A 21,011-nucleotide genomic window follows, 5' to 3' on the forward strand; every position below is an offset into this window, starting at 1 on the left:
TTCTCAATGGGTTGTAATGTACCATGATTGAATAAATTGATTGAATGTTTGAAATGCTACATAACATCTTTTGTTTGGTCTTATTGAAAAGAAATTTCAGATTTATCATTCACAATCATCGTTAAAATCTGAAAGTTAAATAAATCTGTAAAAAGGAGAAGAGAAGGATATCTCTATTTAGGCAAAATGAATTGAGTTTGGTTTATTCTTCAACTTGCTTAACGTTGGTATATAATGTTCTAATTCATACCAAAACTCAACATAACTACAAATATCCTGAATATGCTCCTATATCTGTTTGACATATGTGTTTTCAATTGTAATGATTTAAGATGAGCTACAATGTGGAAGATACATATCTCAAATTATGGCTTTGAAAGCTTCTATTGAAAATCTTTATGAAATTCAGAATCTGATTATGTATCAAAGCTTAAACTCCATATGATTACTAAATAAAATGTTAATGTAAGAAAAACAGAATTTATTTTAATTGCTCCGATACGCATCCGAAACATATCATTTCTTATCTTCAAAATATACTAATTTTGATTCAAATGATGTGTCTTACGATGATCTTGATTGCAAGTAAATATTTTTAAAATATATGACTTTATTTTAATATTTAAAAATTTATTGAGCTTCATGTATACATTGCTGAAAAACTGTGATTAAGAAATTGAGTTTTATAAATACACATACCTCAATGATCATCTATATGTTTTTCTCTCCTACATTCTTAGAAACTATCATCAGAATATATATATATAGAGTGAATACTATAAATTTTGAATAATTCTAGATCACTCTACATTCTCGATAACATAGAATTTCAGTTTTATTCACGTTTATTATTAAATTCTGAAATTCAACCAAAGAAAAGAATGATTAAAGAAGAATGCATCTTTTGAGGGGGAGCTGTAGATATTCAGTATCTTATCCTAAAGAAACCTTATTTTGATGCATACTTTGAATTTTATGGATTGATTTTGATGAACCTCCTTATATTGCAAGACATGCTTTAATTTCCTTGAGATGAGTTCTATCAAGATTGTCTTATCTCAAACCTTGAGTCTTATGAAAATAAGCTGAAATATATTTTTGAGATTGACAATCTTATTGAACATTATCTACAAATTCTAAACTCTTAAATGGAATAATCAATTGAGGGGGAGGAAGAAAATTTCAGAAGGAGAGGTCTCACGGAACTTAATTGCATAAATCTATAACTAAAGGAGAGAAAGAATACTAAATGAAAAGTGATCCCAATACTCTCCAATATGTATCATCTGAAACTTAAATCTGAAAATCTTAATGAAAAAGGGGGAGAATAACATGTAAAATTTTTTTGAGTATCTTTTGGAAAATCTATTTTGATATTCACTAATTAGTCCTAATTGACTTGATCTTTAGAACTTAAATTGTGTGCCAATTCATCATTTTATGTATCAAATTGTGCTTATTTTCGAAAGAAATAAAAGAAAGTCTTTAAAAGAGCTCTAAGATGTATCAAAAATTGCATGATTTCATATTTTGGTGTTTGTGCTCCAATGCTCTTATTATCATAGAAGAACTTTGAAGTCATAGAAGAATTAATGATCCAACATGATGATATGTCTTTCACATATATAAGTTTTGATCTTTTACTCTGAAACTTAATTAAATTGCTCTCAAAATACTTAATAGATTGGGCAAAAGGTCTTAAATGAACAAGCTTTCATACTTAGTGAAGAGAGGTTAGATTTCCACTCATGGTTTTCCTTGAATATCATTAGTGGTACTTCTTGAATTAACTAAAGAAAGATTCCACCTACACTTGATTAGCAACTTAGAAAAACTTCTTGAAAACTATCTTAATTGGCTCTGATCTGTGCTCACTAATCTGATTCCAATATTATTGCCTTGAGTTATATGATTCATATCCTTGCAATAATTTAACATTCAAATCAGAGTACAATAAGGAAAAGAAATATATGAGTATTCTGATCTTTGTGCTTAATGTTTTCCTATCTTTTTGATGTTGTCAAAAAGGGGGAGAAATATCTAAGTATATGCTCATAATGCTTTATGTTTTGAATTGAATACAAATCAGCTGGAATTGACATATATTGATTATCTTAAGTTGATTAAATCTAAAGCATTATCATGAAGTATGTTTTTTTTTAAATATATATGTTTTCTACTTCATGCAACTTTGCTATGTATTACTTCTAGAAAACAATATCTTTTATATTGCATATACTCCAAGTTTTGTCATCATCAAAAAGGGGGAGACTGATGACCCAAAGATTGATTCAAAGATTGATTTTGATGATCACAAAACCTTGAAGTATAAATACTAATGTTTGTGTTGCAAGGAGAAAGATATTTATTTTGCAAGGAACATAGCAAGTTGGAAGAATACAAGAAGGCCTCCAAAGTTCTCAAGAAAAGTTGGAAGAAAGCTACAATTCATTGGCCCAAGTTTCAAGTTCAAAGAATTCAAGTTGAAGGAGCAAATTCAAAGAAAAATTCAAAAGAATAGTCCTCGAGTCGACTCCTGGAAGTTTCGAGTCGACTCTGGCACTCTAGAGTTTCAAGGAACAGTGCTCGAGTCGACTCCGGAACTTTACGAGTCGACTCCGACTGAGAACAAACAAAAAACAGAGAGTTGTTTTTCAGTGCTACAGTGCTCGAGTCGACTCCCAGGTCGACTCCTGCTCGAGTCGACTCCCAGGTCAGCTCCCAGGTCAGCTCCAGGACTGCAAACAGACAAAACAGAAAGTTGATTTTCAGCAGAGTCGACTCCTACTTCAGCCGAGTCGACTCCAGCACGCTGGGAGGCATAACGGCTAGTTTTTTCTTGATTCCAACGGCTCTATTTTTGTCTCTAATGGCTAGATTTTTGTTGGGACTCCCTCTAAAGCTATAAAATCAAGAGGAGAGCTAGGGGAGAAGGTATGGAAGTGGGAGAAAATATTTAGGAAAGAGATTACAAGGAAAATCTCCCATAAGCACAAAAGGGCCATCAAAAGTGAAATAGAGAGAAGAAGAGCATCCAAGTGTATCCCGAAGCTTCTTCTCCATCTGTGTGCTGCCTCGGTGATCCTCTACTTCAAGCAAAATCAGAAGAGGGTCAAGTAAAGAAGAAGCCGAGCTCCTTCATCTTCAAAATGCGATTAAGGGCTTCTCTTTACTCTATTTGTCTATATTGTTATATCTGCTTGTTTAAGAAGCTTTGATTTGTTTTATTCTTTGTCTTAATATCTTGTAACTTGATTCAATCAAGGGATTGAATCAAGGGGTTAAAGGTTTGTTGGTGAGCCAAAGGAAAAACCAACGGTGTAAGGTTTGTTGGTGAGCCAAAGGGAAAACCAACGGTGTTAAGGTTTGTTGGAGAGCCAAAGGAAAACCAACGGTGTTTAGGTTTGTTGGTGAGCCTAGGGTAAAACCAACGTATAAGGGTTTGATTGTGAGCCCGGGAAAACAATCGGGGTTGGTTCTAGTCGGTGAGCCTGGAAAAACCGACCGAGTTCGTTGTGATCTCGCAAAACAACAAGTTGGGTTGTGAGCTTGTAAAACAACCGACTGTAATCTAAGGGATTATAGTGAAATTCCCAAGAGGTCTTGGGGAGTGGATGTAGGTGCTGGGGTGCACCGAACCACTATACATCTTTGAGTTTGTGATGCCTTATCTCTTGTATTTCATGCCTTCCATTCATGCTTGATTGTGTAATATCTCTAGCTTTGTTTTCTATAGAGTTATAAGTGATTTGCTTAGCTTCCACTCCATTCTTACCATACACATAGATTAAAATTGATCATACAACTATAAGTTAGTTTTAGATCAATTGCACCCTAAAGCCATAGTATAATTGCTCTAGCTTAATCTTCCACTGCTTTACTTGTAATTGCCTAGAGCTTAAGTAATTAACATCTTATTATTCCGCTGCATTCTATTCAAAGTAAAAATTAGGGAACATAATTTTTAGAAAACCCAATTCACCCCCCCTCTTGGGTTGTCACCTTGGGCAACAAATCAAATACTAAAGCAAAATAATGATGAGATGCAAGGATTACTGATTTCATTATTATTATTTTTTTTATTTATAATTACTTTTCATAAGTATATTTTAAGTTTCATTTTTGACGTGTGTCTAGAGCACCCATTTGTATGAAAGTTCTATTTGTTCCATGGGTATCTTGGTACACCTATGTCTACATCCTCATAATTTCATTTTGGGTACCCAAGCTTGCTTGGGTCCTTGAGAGTTAGGACATATGGTTCCTTTTGAAACCCAAATCTGTTTAATAGTAATAACTTTACCATTTGATTTAATTGTGTTAGAACGATGGAAAAAGTTGTTATGCCCATTCTTTTCATGTTTGAAATAAGTTATCTTATTTAATGGTTTGCTTGATGCATTGATAACCTTTTTCTCTAGAGATTTATTGTTAAGTAAAGGAGTCAAGCCAAGTTTTGATTTATCATAAGCAACATATTGGCTTTCAAACATCAATTTTAATCGTTCTGAACTTACAGTGAATTTGTTAATAAGAAATTTTGATTGGTTAATTTCTTCACTTAAGTTTTGATTTTCTTTAATTAAATTCTGATTTTTCTGAATCAATTGTTCTGAATTTAACTTTAAGCTTTCATTTTCAGAATTCAGTTTGTCATATATTTTAGCAATAGAATTTCTTTCTTTTGAGATTTCCAGATTTAGCTTTTTAAGATTTTTATTTTTGATAGCTAATTTTCTACATTCATCATACAAATCATGAAGAGCATTTAATAGTTCATCATAAGAATATTCTTCATAAAATTTATTTGGTGTAAAATTAGATTCAGATTCTACTTTATCTTCTAATGCCATAAAACATAAGTTAGTTACCTCTTATAGTTCATTGTTGCTTCTAGCTTTCAATTTTTTGCTTGACTCTTCCTTGGTCAAGGCTTTCTTGCTTTTTATCTCTTTCTTCTTTTCTTCTTGCTTCCTCTTCTTCTTTGTCTTTAGGAAGCTTTTGAATCTTTCGGTGTTCGGAAATGGATCCTTGTTTCCATCACCGTACTCTTTATTTTTTGAACTAATCTGCCTCTGAGTCGACTCGGGCCTTGTTGGAGTCGACTCGGCTATTGTGGAGGATTCTGCAATCTCATTGTTAGTACGCAATTGAAGCACATGTGAGCTAATTTGAGATTTGTCATAAATAATTGTTAAAGTATCCCAGATTTCTTTAGCAGATAAGCATGCAGAAATCTTATGAAATATGGATTCATGGATAGCACAATATAGAAAGTTCATAGCATTAGCATTCAATTGTGCTAAGTCTTTTTCATTGACATTTTGAGAAAGTGTGTGAGGTCCATTTATAATAATATTCCACATTTTATAGTTTTGTGATTGAACAAAAATTTTCATTCTAGCTTTCCATTGAATATAGTAAGTTCCATCAAACAGTGGAGGTCTGTTTATGGAAAGTCCCTCGGCAAATAATATGTTATGTGGGGTTGTCATAATCTTTAGCTCTAGTCGGTTAAGACTATAATCAATAGAAGAGCACCCGCTCTGATACCACTTGTTGCCCAGTAGATACAACCCAAGAGGGGGGGTGAATTGGGTCTTTTAAAACTTTTGTACTACTTCTAAAACTTTTCAATTATGCTAAGTTGTATAGATGCACAGTGGAATTTAAACTTAGCAACAGTTTGATTTATTGAATGAGACTTGATTAAGTAAATTAAATATGCTTGCAACTAAAGGATGCACGGATAAGAGTTAAGCAAGCAATTTATCTAAGTAAGTAGGTGAGCAAGTTAGACAATGACAAAAAGCATCACAAACACAACAAACATATAGTGGTTCGGTGCACCCCAGCACCTACATCCACTCCCCAAGACCTCTTGGGAATTTCACTATAATCCTCCAGATTACAGTCCGGTAGTTTTGCGAGTGCACTACCCAACTCGTTATTTTACACCGGGCTAACAACGAACCCTACAATCCGGTAGTTTTTCGAGTGAACTACCCAACTCGTTGTTTTATCCCGGGCTAACAACGAACCCTACAATCCGGTAGTTTTTCGAGTGAACTACCCAACTCGTTGTTTTACCCCGGGCTAACAACGAACCCTACAATCCCCCAATTTTAACTTAGGCTTGGGACGCCTATCCTTTGTTCCAAGTCCCTTGACTGAAACAAGCTCAATATTCAAACGTTTTACAAAAGATTTGAAAGCTCTTAAGAAGCAAATATAACAATGAGAAACAATAAAATCGGAAGAACCCTTTTTGCCGTTGGAAGCGTGGATGATGGTGGTTCTTCTGATGTGGATCACGTTGGCTTGAATGCGAGCTTTGATTGCCAAGTGGAGTGAGTAGATGAGCTCGAAATCAGATGGGAAAGCTTGAATGCACTTGATTTCTCCTCTTGAAAGCTCTAACTCCCTTGAACCTCTTTTTCTTTCTTCTCTCTTGAATGATCTCGTGTTGGGTTAGTGAGAAGCTGTTGAGAAGCACTTAAGAGGTCCCTTTTATAGCCCAAAAAGCAAATATAGCCGTTAGACACAAAAAAAGAGACGTTTGAAATTCAAATCAAACCTGAAAAAGTTGTTAGTCGCGTCCCAGGCGCTCCGGGGACGTCTCCGCGCTTTACGGGGACGTCTCCGCTTGTTTGCACTTTTTGCATGGGGACGACTCCGCTTCTTCGGGGACGACTCCGCGCTCCGGGGACGTCTCCGCGCTTTACGGGGACGTCTCCGCCGTTATATCTCCGAAAAACAAGTCTTCTGGAATTCTCTGAGAAAGTCGACTCCGCTTTTTCAGGGGACGTCTCCGCGCTCCGGGGATGTCTCCGCGCTTTACGGGGACGTCTCCGCCGTTATATCTCCGAAAAACAAGTCTTCTGGAATTCTTTGAGAGAGCCGTCTCCGCTATCTAGGGGACGACTCCGCTGGTCTGCTTTTTACTTGCGGGGACGACTCCGCAGGTACCGGGGACGTCTCCAGACGTGCCAGTTCTTCCTGTTTGTGCCAGAGACGTCTCGGAGACAACCCGGAGACGTCTCGGCTGTCCCTGAACTTTTTCTTTCATCTCAAAAATTCTTCAATAAGTTCTTAAAAATCATGGGAACTTGCCTAGACATTTCTTAACAATATTCTTAATTAACCAACTAAATTCCTCAAATAACTTGTTAAGATAAAGGGAATTATGCTCTAGTGTTTTGTATTCATCAAAATCCATTAGAGGGTCAACAGAATGGATTCTGAGTTTACGCGTTACAGGGGAGCTGGAATCAAGCCGGAAGAGGAGGATGCTGGGAGATGATCACGGATGGCGGTGGGAGATGGATCTTACGAACGGAATGAAGGCTGGCTTGATCTGCGAACAGGGGATTTGAGTTCATCCGTGGATGCTGGAACTGGGTGCTTGAATGATATTCACGGCCGAGAGGGGATAAGAATGAATTGCGGAGAGGACGCATGAGGTGCTGGGAGCTGGAATTCCGTACGTGGGATATTGGGAAGGAAAAGGATCTCAAATGCAGTTGAGATGAGAGATCTGGGTGATTACAGGATGAGGATGGATCACGCAAAACAAGCATAATATATTCGGCACATTTGTGAGACTTGTGTGAGCATTCTTTTGGAAGGGATAAAATTCGTAATTAATTACACCTAAACAGGAAGAGTTTGAAGTAAACATTTTAACATTTCTATATTGCTCATCATAGGGATGGTGCCAATGGGGAGGCTAGTGGTAGTACCCGGCACTATTTGACCCAACTATTCGGTGTAGGGCATATTAGGGACGGCACAAGAGGGAGGCTAGTGGTAGTACCTCGTGCCCCTTCCCAACTCCACCGGATAGGGAGCAAATAGAGTATAGAGCATAAGAAAGTTAAAAATGAAAGACAAAGTAAATGAAAGTATATAAGAAGAATCAAGTCAAATTTTTAATCACTTGAAAACACACTTTAAGGATGAAATCAGTGCAAAATTATATAGGGGGAGTTTATTTGAAAAGAATTGATTTTGATCCTTGACATTCTTTTTCTTAATATTTTAATGCATGACTTAACACATAATATATTGTGCATGTGGCATGATGTTTTGAATTATGGGTTCTCAATATTTTGTAATGCTTCATGGTTGGATAATTTGATTGAATGTTTGAAATACTGCATAAATTTTTTTTTGGTATTATTGAAAAGAAATTTCAGATTTGTCGGTCACAATCATCTTTAAAATCTGAAAGTTGAATAAATCTGTAAAAAGAAGAAGAGAAAGATATCTCTATTTAGGCAAAATGAATTGATCTTGATCTATCTCTCAACTTGCCTAACTTTGATATATAATATCCTAATACTTGTTAAAATATCCTCCATTTTGTATCGAAACTCAATATTAAATACAAAGACTCTGAAAGTGATCTAATGTTATTGAAATATGTGTTTTCAATCTTGGTAATTTAAGATGAACTACAATGTAGAAGATACATGTCTCAAATTATAATTTTGAGATCCTTCTTGGAAATTCTTATGAAAATTCAGAATCTGATTTTGTATAAAAGCTTAAACTTAACTTAAAAATGCTTATATCGTTACATCTTTGTAACCTTAGTCATATGCTTCAATGATCGTATCATTTAGGAGAATAACTCAATATGACTTCTAAATGAAAACTTTAACATAAGAAAAACAGAATTAATTTTGATCCCTTGGTTGATTGCTCCGATACGCATCCGAAACATATCATTTCTTATCTTTAAAATGTACTAAAACTGGTTTAAGTGATGTATTTTTCAACGATCTTGATTGCGAACAAATGTTTCTAAATATATGATTTTATTTAGATATTAAAAAGATTTATTGTGTTTCATGTATACATTGCTGAAAAATTATGATTAAGAAATTGAGTTCTATAAATATATATACCTCAATGATCATCTATATATTTTTCTCTCCTACATTCTTAAAGACTTCCATCAGAATTTATATATAGAGTGAATGATCTTAAAGCTAGAAATATTTCAGCTCACTCAAATGATTCTTAAAAGAAAGAAAATGTAAATGCTTTTGAAAGAAACTGAGCTTCAAATGAATCATTTTCTGATTAATATTTCTATACATTTTCTCTAAGATTAAGAGAAAGCATAACTTGTTCTTGAAGGATTAGAAAGAGTAATTGCTACAAATTTTGAATAATGCTAGATTACTCTACATTCTCGATATCATAGAATTTCAGTTTTATTCACGTTTATCATTAAAATCTGAAATTCAACAATAGAAAAGAATGATTAAAGAAGAATGCATCTTTTGAGGGGGAGCTTTAGATATTCAGTATCCTATCCTAAAGTTACTTTAATTTGAAGCATACCTTGATTTTTATGGATTGATTTTGATGAACCTCCTTATATTGCAAGACTTGCTTTAATTATATAATAAGTTTATACCTTGAGATGAGTTCTATAAAGGTTGTCTTATCTCAAACCTTGAGTCTTATGAAAATAAGCTGAAACTTATAGAAAATATATTTTTGAGATTGACAATTTTATTGAACATTATCTTCAAATTCTAAACTCTTAAATGGAATGATCAATTGAGGGGGAGAAAGAAAATTTCAGAAGGAGAGATCTTATGGAACTTAATCGCATAAATCTATAACTAAAGGAGAGAGAAAGAATACTAAATGAGAAGTGATCCTAATACTCTCCAATATGTATCATTTGAAATTTAAATCTGAAAATCTTTATGATACACCTTGAGGCTTGTTATTTGGTTAGTATATCTTATGCATCAATCATGAACCAAATTACAATTCAAACAGTTGATCTTAAGAGCCTCTAGTTCAATGAAATAGGGGAAGAATAATGTGTTGAATTTTCTTGAGTGTCTCTCAGAAAATCTATTTTGGAATTTACTAATGAGTCCTAATTGGCTTGCTCTTTAGAACTTCAATTTAGTGCCAATTCATATTCTTATATATCAAATTGTGATTATTTTTTAAGGAATAAAAGAAAGTCTTTAAAAGAACTCTAAAAGAACTTTCAAAGCCTTGCATTTTATGAATGCTCTAAGATATATCATAAATTTCATGAATTCATATTTTGATATGTATGCCACAATATTTTTGTTCTTATATTCTGAAAATTAGTTCAATTGCTCTCATGTTGCTAAAGTACTTAATATATTGGGCAAAAGATCTTAAATGAACAAGCTTTCATACTTATTATTGAAGAAAAGTTAAATTTCCATTCGTGCTTTCCTTGAATATCATTCTTGGTACTTCTTGAATTAACTTGAGAAAGATTCCACCTACACTTGATTTGAAAACTATCTTTGGAACCACATTCGATGTGTTCTCATTATAATTGGCTCTGATCTATGCTCATTAATTTTTTTCTAATATTATTGCCTTGAGTTATATGATTCATATTCTTGCAATAATTTGACATGCAAATCAGAGTACAAAAAGAAAAAGAAATATTTGAGTATTCTTATCTTTCTGCTTAATGTTTCATTATCTTGCAACCTTTTTGATGTTGTCAAAAAGGGGGAGAAATATCTAAGTATATGCTCATAATGCTGTATGTTTTGAATTGAATACAAATCAGCTTAAATTGAAATATGTTGATTGTGTTAATTGAAATATGTTGATTGTGTTAAGCTGGTTAAATCGAAAGCATTATCATGAAGTATGTTTTAAATATATATGTTTTCTAATTCATGCAACTTAGCTATGCATTAGTCCTAGAACACAATATATTTTATATTGCACATACTCCAAGTTTTGTCATCATCAAAAAGGGGGAGATTGTTGACCCTCTAATGGATTTTGATGAATACAAAACACTAGAGCATAATTCCCTTTATCTTAACAAGTTATTTAAGGATTTTAGTTGGTTAATTAAGAGTATTGTTAAGAAATGTCTAGGCAAGTTCCCATATTTTTCAAGAATTTATTGAAGAATTTTTGAGCTGAAGAAAACAGATTAGGGACAGCCGAGACGTCTCCGGGTTGTCTCAGAGACATCTCTGGCACAAACAGAAAGAACTGGCACGTCCGGAGACGTCCCCTGAAAAAGCGGAGTCGACTCTCTCAGAGAATTCCAGAAGACTTGTTTTTCGGAGATATAACGGCGGAGTCGTCCCCGAAGCAGCGGAGTCGTCCCCATGCAAAAAGCGCAAACAAGCGGAGACGTCCCCGTAAAGCGCGGAGACGTCCCCGGAGCGCGGAGTCGTCCCCGAAGCAGCGGAGTCGTCCCCATGCAAAAAGCGCAAACAAGCGGAGACGTCCCCGTAAAGCGCGGAGACGTCCCCGGAGCGCCTGGGACGCGACTGACAACTTTTTCAGGTAGATTTGAATTTCAAACGGTCATATCTTTGTGTCTAACGGCTATATTTGCTTTTTGGGCTATAAAAGGGACCTCTTAAGTGCTTCTCAACAACTTCTTACCAACCCAACACAAAATCATTCAAGAAAGAAGAAAGAAAAAGAGGTTCAAGGGAGTTAGAGCTTTCAAGAGGAGAAATCAAGTGCATTCAAGCTTTTCCATCTGATTTCGAGCTCATCTACTCACTCCCACTTGGCAATCAAAGCTCGCATTCAAGCCAACGTGATCCACATCAGAAGAACCACCATCATCCACGCTTCCAACGGCAAAAAGGGTTCTTCCGATTTTATTGTTTCTCATTGTTATATTTGCTTCTTAAGAGCTTTCAAATCTTTTGTAAAACATTTGAATATTGAGCTTGTTTCAGTCAAGGGACTTGGAACAAGGGATAGGCGTCCCAAGCCTAAGTTAAAATTGGGGGATTGTAGGGTTCGTTGTTAGCCCGGGGTAAAACAACGAGTTGGGTAGTTCACTCGAAAAACTACCGGATTGTAGGGTTCGTTGTTAGCCCGGTGTAAAACAACGAGTTGGGTAGTGCACTCGCAAAACTACCGGACTGTAATCTGGAGGATTATAGTGAAATTCCCAAGAGGTCTTGGGGAGTGGATGTAGGTGCTGGGGTGCACTGAACCACTATATGTTTGTTGTGTTTGTGATTGTCTAACTTGCTCACTTACTTACTTAGATAAATTGCTTGCTTAACTCTTATCCGCGCATCCTTTAGTTGCAAGCATATTCAATTTACTTAATCAAGTCTCACTCAATAAATCAAATTGTTGCTAAGTTTAAATTCCACTGTGCATCTATACAACTTAGCATAATTAATTGAAAAGTGTTAGAAGTAGCCTAAAAGTTTTAAAAGACCCAATTCACCCCCCCTCTTGGGTTGTATCCACTGGGCAACACCCTTCCTTCTGCTTGACGTCCAGGAGGAAATTTGATGTTCGCCGCTGGCGCCGGCTGGCAGCGAAGTTGGTGGAGAACTGCCTGCCAAGCTGCTCGAAAGAGGATACCGAACTCGGCTTCAATCCAGAGAACCAAAGCCGAGCGGTCCCCCGAAGGGTAGCTGGGAAGGCCTTGCAGAGCACAACCTCTGAGGACCCTTGCAGTGCCATGAGGGCTCGGTAACTCTCCAAATGGTCGAGGGGGTCGGTAGTTCCGTTGTAGGGCTCCACTTGGGGCATTTTGAATCTCAGTGGGATCGGCTCATCCTCGATCTGGCGAAAGAAGGGGGACTTGGTGGTAAACTCAAAGTCACCCTCGCGCCTTGCCTTTCTGCTGTGAAGTGCCTCAATCTGGCGCTCAAGGTTCTTGACCTTCCTGTCGAGCTCCCCAGCAATAGTCTGCTCCGGCTCGTGACGGTCCGGGGCTGACTCAGCTTCCGAAAGCTGCGGCCTTCTGTGTATGCTCCTCCCTGGCAATTCTCTTCGGGGAGACGCCCAGGCTGAGTCTTGGCGATAGCACCATTCTTCGTTGTTGGCCCTCGAGCCGTGGAGGTTTTATCCCTGGGGCACTAGTCCGTTCGGAGGAAGCACTGAGATCCGACGGCAATGAGTCGTCATGGCTGATCGGACGCGGCCGAGCGGATTTGCCGTGAAGGGCTTGAGATCCGTGGATAGTAGGAGCCATGCGCATTAATTGTTGAGTGAGTCGGAGATCAGCAGTGGCCATGCGCATTAATTATTGAGTAAGCCGGAGATCAGCAGAGGCCATGCGCATTAATTGTTGAGTGCAGTGGCAGGGCATGGTCCCTGATCGAACTGCAGGAGGACGTGACTGCAGCTGGTGGGCGGTGAGGTCGGGAGGTCGGGCTCTCGAAGTCGAGGATGCCGAGGTCAAGTGTTCGGACGGGGCGTCTTGGAGTTGAGCGCGTGGTCGGACGTCGGGCTCGGTTGCATGCCTTAAAGTCGGGCGGGCCCCTCCAGGTCGGGCGCCTGGTCGGACGTCGGGTTCGGTTGCATGCCTTAAAGTCGGTCGGGCGCCTCCAGGTCGGGCGCCTTCAGGTTGGGCGCCTCCAGGTCAGGTCGGGCGCCTCCAGGTCGGGCGCCCGGTCGGGTGCTTTCAGGTACACGCTGACCGCGTGCCCTTATGTTTCGGAGCGACTCATTTTTTCCCCCAACAATAGGGAATTGTTGCTCCTCCTCTTTTCCCTCCCAAGATGGGGTGGAAAGGAGAACAATTGACAGTTGGGCTGGATCGATACGCGGATCTGCCTCAGATGTCCCAACTTGAACACTGCTTTGGCCTTCAAGGGCTTTCACCACTAGATGTTGCCTTCTTGAGGAAGAGAGCAGTAATTCAGTGCTACGCTACGAACTACAAATTAAGAGATAAATAAAACTAATTGAAAGTAACTGAAAGACAAAATAAAAAATGCTGATCATTGATTGGCAAAAGGCTTGTTTGGAGTGCTATGGTTTCGTATTTATTTATCTACCTATTAACTATTAGAGAGTTATCCATCTCTAGCATTGATGCCCATCATTTTTTATTACTATTACTTCATCCACTTTCTCCTAACAGTTGCTGCAATTAGTTCTAGCCATTTCTCCACTTTCAACGTCTCAATCTTCCAGTAACCATCTCCACTTCTCATATCCTACTCTCGAATCTTTTCCCATATTAGGCTGATGTCTTGGCCATGCAAAAATTATAGAACATGATTGCCCTTTAAAATCAACAATTAACTTCCCAAGTCGGCTATACATGCACTTAGCCTGCACTTCATATTTGGAACTTGGTATGTACCTGAAGTAATTATTCAGCTTGGTTTAACCAATTCCTTTAAATATCACCCATCGTATCTTATGTGGCACCGAGTAATTTGATTGACCTACAAAATCTTTTCCTAGTCTATCCTTTTAACTTTCTTTCGTTCAAACTTGACCATGTGGTATCATTTAGCTGATTTGTATGTACTCAATGAGGACAATAATATGAACCGTTCTATCCAACACTTAACTTTAGTTAGTGGCCACAATGCTTTCCTCATTAAAGCCCTATTTGGTGAAGCTTTTGGAGGGTCAAAAAGTACTTTTGGTTGAAAAAAAAATGTATGTTAAAAATTTCGGAAAGCTGTTTTAGCTTTTTCAGAAAGCTAAAAACAGTTTTTTGGAAGAAGCTTCATTACGGAGCTTTCCGAAAAAGCTGTTTTGAGTTTTATTTGAAAGCTATTTTTTGATTAAAATACCCATAATAAAATATAACCATTACATACTTTGTCCCTTTATAAACCTAAAAATCTGCTGGAGCCCTAACAAAGAACTCTAGTCATGGATTAGACTCCCTTCCGTGCAAGAAAAAATATTCTTATTTTCTATTATTATTTTATACCTTTATTATTGTATTATACTATAAATATAATATTATATTACATTATATCATAATATATTAATATATTATGTTAAATAATTTAATATTATGTTATATTATCGAAAATTAATGTACGCTAATAATTATAATATTTTGTACCTTTATTATTGTATTATACTATAAATATAATATCATATTATATTATATCATAATACATTGATATGTTATGTTAAATAATTTAATATTATATTTGTTGCTGGTGGTCCAAACCGAGAACGATTGGCACAGCGGTGTGAACGGGGTTCCGTTTGAGTTGCCTTGGTTGATGTTGATTGCGCTCCACCTTCCACCGGGAAACCTGCAAGCAAGCCTCGCACCACCACTGGGGTAGTGGGGGCCCTCCGACGATCAAGTCAGAGGAGATTGGAGGAGAAGGAGAGATAATAGTAGCAAGTAAGAGAATGCACTGGAAGTTCTTGCTTACCCCCCCTCCTCCCCCAGCCGCATATATACCAGGCTGGGGGGTCTTTCAGGGGGGTTCGTCATCGTGGGGCACGATGGAGCTGCCACTGACACGGCCGTTACAGGGCGTCGTGGGGCAGCGCTGGGTACGGCCATGACAAGGCGTAGTGGAGCTCCGCCTTGTACGGCTGTTACAGGGGATCGTGGAGCAGCGCCAGATACAACCGTTGCAGGGAGTAGTGGAGCAGGAGGCTGCGGCGTGCCTCTGGGGAATAGCCTGTCGTTATCGAGAGATGTCCGACTCGGGGTCGGGCTGCGGAGACAAAGATATCCGACTCGGGGTCGGATCGCTGGATCAAGGGGCTGCCGACTCGGGGTCGGGCTGCGGAGCCGAAGATGTCCGACTCGGGGTCGGATTGCTGGATCAAGGGGCAGCCGACTCGGGGTCGGGCTGCGGAGACGAAGATGTCCGACTCGGGGTCGGATTGCTGGATCAACGGGCAGCCGACTCGGGGTCGGGCTGCGGAGATGAAGATGTCCGACTCGGGGTCGGATCGCTGGATCAAGGGGCTGCCGTAGTCTTCCTGGGCGCGCGTGCCGGTCACGTGGGGCATGGTGGCTAAGTTCCCCCGTAACAGTAGCCCCCCACTTCCGAGCCCGGAACCAGAAGGGAAACGGGTGAAGGGAGTGATGCTTCGAGATTGCCGCCATCCCTCGGAGAGGCGCGCGCGCTTCGAGCTCCCCGCCTTCTTTATGGCGTATGGCGGTTGTTGCTGACCTGGCAATCTGAGGATTTCGGCGGACATCCTTCCTTAATGGCGTCGATTTGCCTTTGGGGCGCGAGCGACCCTTCGGCAGCCAGGCGTCCTCTGGCGTCACCGAGGCGTCGCCCACCTTTCCGCCTATTTAACCGGGGGCCCTCCTCCGTCCGCCTTTCTCTTTACAGACATCTTCGAGTTTCTCCTTTGCGCTGCCGTCATTGCCGTCGGACTGTTCGCTTGCTCCTCCTTTGACGCTCTCGGAGCCGTTCTTCCTTCTTTTCCGGTGAGTTGCCCCATTCTTCAATTTAAGGCTCTCCATACTTTCTCCTTCTGTATTAGTGTACTCCAGTCGTTCCGATCCTTTCCCCCTTCTTGACCCCGTCCTGACCGTAGATTCACTGGCCATTAGGGATGGGCGAAGTGAGAGCAGACCGCATTAAGTCGGAGCTGGTCGCCGAAGACCTAGATAGGTTCGTGGCTCGATACCACCTTCCCGAGGCCTGTAATGTTACGCTCCTGGGGCCTGAGGAGAGGATGTCCCATCCTCCTCCAGGGAAGGTTGCCATCAATGAGGGCATTCTTCAGGCCGGGTTCCGCTTTCCCCCCTCGGACTTAGTTGTGCAGGTGCTTCGGGGTTTAAGAGTGGCGCCGACGCAACTGGTGCCGAACTCATGGCGCGCCCTGACGGCCTTCCAGGTTCTCTGCCGCATGCACGAGGTTTCCGCCACCCTGAATGTCTTTTGGGAATGCTACGGCCTGAACGGCCACCCCCAGGACAGAGGGTGGTGGTGCTTTGCGGCGCGGCGAGGGTGCGGCCTCGTCAAGGAGGCTCCTTCCTCCATTCACGGCTGGAAGGAGCGTTTCTTTTTCATTGACGTAGATCCCTCTTGGAGAATCAGGGCAACCTGGGAGACGCCGATGAAGTCCCCGATTGGCCTATCGAGGTTGTCGAGGGAGGAATCCGATGGCGTCGCCGTCTTGAAGGGGTTGGTTGCCGAGGGCCGGCTCCCCCCGGTGGCTCGCCTTATTTCCGAGGATACCTTGGTGAACGTCGGTCTGAGCTTGGTCCCCGCTGACCGTGAGCCCGCCACCATTTCTTTTTAGCTCTTTTCTCCTCTTTCGTCTCGTTCATTCCTTCAGTTTCTCAACCTCCGACCACCTCGTCCTTTTTGCAGAGATCGACGACGTCATGCGGTCGGACAAGGCAACGGCTGTTGGTAGGACGTCCCTACTGGAAGCAGTCCGGAGGAAGAAACGAGCTCCTCCGAGCGGAGCCCCACCGGCGAAGAAGTCCCGCCAGCAGGTGACTCCGACGCCGACAGACGGGTCCGGACCCACCGATCAGGGGGACGCCGCGGGTGCGGACCGGCAGTTGACGCTGTATCAGCCCTCCGATGCCGAGACTACCGTTTCTCCGGAGGCATCACCCGGGCGCGCCCGAGATGGACGGGTCGGACGTGATCGGTCACCAGCCCAGCCTTCGACTCGGTCGGCTTCGGATGATACGAGGAGGGACGCGCCGAGGCCCCGACCGAGCGGGACCCTGTCAATTCCAGGGGCGGTCCCCGCCCCGAGCATGGTCAGCATGACTCTTCCCCAAGCGATGGGTAAGGGTAAGGCTGCAGAACCACCGTCCGACTCCGGGGAGAAGTCGGGGTCGGCCTTCACTTTCGCCGGCGCCCGAAACCTCATCGAGACGGTGCTGCTGGAGAAGGACCGCAGGCGGGTCCGGGAGATGAGGGTCCCTGACGTTGGGGCTGCCAGCTGCGTCTGTCTCATGTCGGTGAGTGTTCTTTTGGTCGCTTTCATCATTCATAGGCTCTGTTGATCCCCGCCTGACGCCCTCGTTTTTCTTATCTCTTAGCTCGCCCAGTACATGATCCGCCTGGAGGAGTGCTACGAGGAACAGGCGAGGCTTCTGGCGAGGGCCGAGAGCCAACTGAAGGCAGTAGAGGAGGGAGGTCAGGCTGCAGCGGGGAGGACGACCAGGGACCTCGAGACGAGGCTCCAGGTGGCCGAAGAGCGGGCACTCGGCTTCGTCACCCTCGAGAAGCAACTGTTGGAGGCTCAGGAGCAACTCAAGGTTGCCTCGGGTCTCGAGGGCGAGATCAAGAAGGCGGAGGAGCGGGCCGAGAAGCAGTCCCGGAAGGCTGCCGACTACCGGGAGAGGTGGGAGAAGGCCCAGCGGTCAGCCGACAACGCCCGCAACCGAACCCGGTCTCTTGAAGCCAAGCTGGGCGAATTGGAGTCGGCCTTGGAGAAGTTCCGCGCGAGCGACCAGGAGCTTCATTCGCGCCTGGAGGAGGCTGAGGCTGCTCGCATTGCTGCCGAGGCGAAGCACAAGGAGGCTCAGGCTGATCTGCTGAGGGTCTCCTCCGAGGCGGATGACCGGATTGTGGCGAAGGTCTTGGAGGCGAAGGCTCAGATTATGGAGTGGGCAGAGGCGGCGCTGGCCGAGAAGAGTGCGGAGATCGGGCGTCAGGCGGTACAGGCTTATCGTCAGTCCGCCGAGTTCACCCGTGATATGTCGGAGGCGGTACAGGCCTATCGTCAGTCTGACGAGTTCGTCCGTGACATGTCGGACGCGGGGTCCGACTCCTTTGTCTTAGGCTTCGAGGAAGGCCTGGCAAGGGTGTCGGCTAAGTACCCCGAAATTGACCTGAGTGGGATCTCCCTTCTCGACTCCCCTCCGGCGCCATTGCCTGCTGATTCTCCAACCGTCTCCCTACCCCCTGCGGGCGTGCCCGGCGTTCCCGACCCGGGGGTTCCTCCAAGCTGACCTTCTGTATTTTTGTTCTTTTCTTTGTGTGTTGGCGTTTTGCCAAGTTGTATGGGTCTCGGCCCTGAAACAATGAAAGTTAATGCAAATAGAGTTTCTTCATTTCACTTTCGTCCTTCTTCTTTTTAACTCTTGGTAGCGTCTCGCTGACTCCCGACTCTTGAAATTCTTCGGGTGCTAGGCCAGGTATCTGAGGGTTAGGCCTCAGGGAATTCTTCCGGCGCTAAGCCAGGCATCCGAGGGTTAGGCCTCAGGAACTTCTTCCGGCGCTAAGCCGGGCATCCGAGGGTTAGGCCTCAGGAAATTCTTCCGGCGCTAAGCCGGGCATCCGAGGGTTAGGCCTCAGGAAATTCTTCCGGCACTAGGCCAGGCATCCGAGGGTTAAGCCTCAGGAAATTCTTCCGGCACTAGGCCAGGCATCCGAGGGTTAGGCCTCAGGAACTTCTTCCGGCGCTAAGCCGGGCATCCGAGGGTTAGGCCTCAGGAAATTCTTCCGGCACTAGGCCAGGCATCCGAGGGTTAGGCCTCAGGAAATTCTTCCGGCACTAGGCCAGGCATCCGAGGGTTAGGCCTCAGGAACTTCTTCCGGCGCTAAGCCGGGCATCCGAGGGTTAGGCCTCAGGAAATTCTTCCGGCGCTAAGCCAGGCATCCGAGGGTTAGGCCTCAGGAAATTCCGCTCGTTGGTCGGCCAAGGCTGGCGCAAGCCGAGGCGACCGGTCGGGGCTTCAGGCTAGTCTGCTCCCGGGATGATCATTGGGTTAGCCTGGCATCCGAGGGCCGAGCCTCGGGAAATTCCGCTCGTTGGTCGGCCAAGGCTGGCGCAAGCCGAGGCGACCGGTCGGGGCTTCAGGCTAGTCTGCTCCCGGGATGATCATCGGGTTAGCCTGGCATCCGAGGGCCGAGCCTCGGGAAATTCCGCTCGTTGGTCGGCCAAGGCTGGCGCAAGCCGAGGCGACCGGTCGGGGCTTCAGGCTAGTCTGCTTCCGGGATGATCATCGGGTTAGCCTGGCATCCGAGGGTCGAGCCTCGGGAAATTCCGCTCGTTGGTCGGCCAAGGCTGGCGCAAGCCGAGGCGACCGGTCGGGGCTTCAGGCTAGTCTGCTCCCGGGATGATCATCGGGTTAGCCTGGCATCCGAGGGCCGAGCCTCGGGAAATTCCGCTCGTTGGTCGGCCAAGGCTGGCGCAAGCCGAGGGGCCCTCCTTCTAGCGCCAACTGTTGCTGGTGGTCCAAACCGAGAACGATTGGCACAGCGGTGTGAACGGGGTTCCGTTTGAGTTGCCTTGGTTGGTGTTGATTGCGCTCCACCTTCCACCGGGAAACCTGCAAGCAAGCCTCGCACCACCACTGGGGTAGTGGGGGCCCTCCGACGATCAAGTCAGAGGAGATTGGAGGAGAAGGAGAGATAATAGTAGCAAGTAAGAGAATGCACTGGAAGTTCTTGCTTACCCCCCCTCCTCCTCCCCCAGCCGCATATATACCAGGCTGGGGGGTCTTTCAGGGGGGTTCGTCATCGTGGGGCACGATGGAGCTGCCACTGACACGGCCGTTACAGGGCGTCGTGGGGCAGCGCTGGGTACGGCCATGACAGGGCGTAGTGGAGCTCCGCCTTGTACGGCTGTTACAGGGGATCGTGGAGCAGCGCCAGATACAACCGTTGCAGGGAGTAGTGGAGCAGAAGGCTGCGGCGTGCCTCTGGGGAATAGCCTGTCGTTATCGAGAGATGTCCGACTCAGGGTCGGGCTGCGGAGACGAAGATATCCGACTCGGGGTCGGATCGCTGGATCAAGGGGCTGCCGACTCGGGGTCGGGCTGCGGAGCCGAAGATGTCCGACTCGGGGTCGGATTGCTGGATCAAGGGGCAGCCGACTCGGGGTCGGGCTGCGGAGACGAAGATATCCGACTCGGGGTCGGATTGCTGGATCAAGGGGCAGCCGACTCGGGGTCGGGCTGCGGAGACGAAGATGTCCGACTCGGGGTCGGATCGCTGGATCAAGGGGCTGCCGTAGTCTTCCTGGGCGCGCGTGCCGGTCACGTGGGGCATGGTGGCTAAGTTCCCCCGTAACAATATTAAATTATTATGCTATAGTATACAATGTTATATTACTATATTATAATAATATTATATTACATTACAATAATATTATACTATATCATATATTTATATATTAATATATGCTACATTTTATTATGCTCTGTTGTATAATACTATGCAGTGTCCTTCATGGTAATTTTGTCATACAAAAATACTTTCTGAGTTTGTTTACCAAACGTAAGTTAAAGTGCCACAACACTTTAAAAATATAATTACCAAACAAAAAACAAT

This window comes from Phoenix dactylifera, chromosome 13, assembly GCF_051530095.1.
Source record: "Phoenix dactylifera cultivar Ajwa chromosome 13, Ajwa_hap1_PhDact_Kaust_v1.1, whole genome shotgun sequence".
NCBI classification, from domain to species: Eukaryota; Viridiplantae; Streptophyta; class Magnoliopsida; order Arecales; family Arecaceae; genus Phoenix; species Phoenix dactylifera.